This window comes from Littorina saxatilis, linkage group LG10, assembly GCF_037325665.1.
Source record: "Littorina saxatilis isolate snail1 linkage group LG10, US_GU_Lsax_2.0, whole genome shotgun sequence".
Taxonomy (NCBI): Eukaryota; Metazoa; Mollusca; class Gastropoda; order Littorinimorpha; family Littorinidae; genus Littorina; species Littorina saxatilis.
In genome coordinates, this window is record NC_090254.1 from 23,810,988 (window position 1) to 23,812,832 (window position 1,845).

Genomic DNA, 1,845 nt, shown 5'->3' on the forward strand with positions numbered 1-1,845 from the left:
GTGTTAGTCTGTCCGGCCGGCCGTCCGGCCGGCCGTCCGTAGACACCACCTTAACGTTGGACTTTTCTCGGAAACTATCAAAGCGATCGGCCTCATATTTTGTTTAGTCGTGACCTCCAATGACCTCTACACTTTAACGATGGTTTCGTTGACCTTTGACCTTTTTCAAGGTCACAGGTCAGCGTCAAAGGAAAAATTAGACATTTTATATCTTTTCTCGGAAACTATCAAAGCGATCGGGCTCATATTTTGTTTAGTCGTGACCTCCAATGACCTCTACACTTTAACGATGGTTTCGTTGACCTTTGACCTTTTTCAAGGTCACAGGTCAGCGTCAAAGGAAAAATTAGACATTTTATATCTTTGACAAAGTTCATCGGATGTGATTGAAACTTTGTAGGATTATTCTTTACATCAAAGTATTTACATCTGTAGCCTTTTACGAACGTTATCAGAAAAACAAGGGAGATAACTAGCCTTTTCTGTTCGGCAACACACAACTTAACGTTGGGCTTTTCTCGGAAACTATAAAAGTGACCGGGCTCAAATTTTATGTGAACGTGACTCATTGTGTTGTGAATAGCAATTTCTTCCTGTCCATCTGATGCCTCATATAATATTCAGAACTGCGAAAGTGACTCGATCGAGCGTTTGCTCTTCTTGTTCCTTGAAGATTGAAAGCCAAAGTACTTCCCGTGAACATAGTTCCGCTCTTTATCTCAGATCTGCCCAGACATGGGGTAAGACCATTCCTCCACTTGGTCACATACCAAAAATCAACACCCTGACTGCTTGCTGTGCAGAGTGAGAATGTATGGATGAATTATTTTGCGCAGATTAATACCAGTGTCCGTTAACTGAGAAATTAATTCATCCAACAAAAATAATAATGGGAGGGGGGAGGGCTTAACGTCCTCACAGGGAGTTTTCTATTTGGGACATGTATGTGGTGATCGATATGCTAAATAAAAATAAAAATAAAAATACACAAAAAGCACTCAGGTTGTTGATTGTAGGTAGGTTTCCAAGTGGAGGGGTGGTCTTTTCCCGTGTAAAAGGCTGGCCAGGCATATAAATCTAAGATGGTGAATTGAAACGAATCCTGAACACGGCTGAGAGGATTGTGCCTTTAAGGCAGTTTTTTAACTTGGAATTTCCCCTCAACATTTTGTGCCGACAGTTCTACCAATATTTTCAAGAATCTACGAAGAGCTCGAGTAAACTTGACGTAGTTTCGGGATTTCCCGTTCAGTTTTGGTTGATGTCAAATCACTTGCCAAACCTCATACAATATGAATGTCTGTCAAATCAGTATTGCCTGACAACAGTCCATTTTCTGAGTGTTGTATAATGAACACATGCGCGGAGATCGATTTAAATGGAGGATCACCTTTCGGGGGATCTGCAGCGATGTCAGTACTCTTTCTGGCAGCTTTGAAACTGAATAGATTTTGTGTGTGTTGCTTTCTAGTTAGAGCATATTAGATGATTTGCTAAATGTGAAAATTGAAAGGGACATTGCACAGCAATAAGAACCGTATATTTTTGCTGTCACTAGCATATGCAAATATTCAGATTTAAACTGATTAAATCATATTTGAGACTTGTTTTGAAACCCGAAGCCGGAAAATGATGACGATTTTTAAAACAAAAACAAATAGCGTTAGTCAAAGGCATTACCAACTAACTGCTTTGCTGAGATACAGCCTAATCAGCGAGAAGTTACTGTTGTTTGTGTGTGTGTGTGTGTGTGTGTGTGTGTGTGTGTGCGCGGTGTGTGTATGTGTGTGGGGGGGCTTTTACTTTAAAGGCACTGTTTCAGTTGCATCTATTGCATGGCATTGT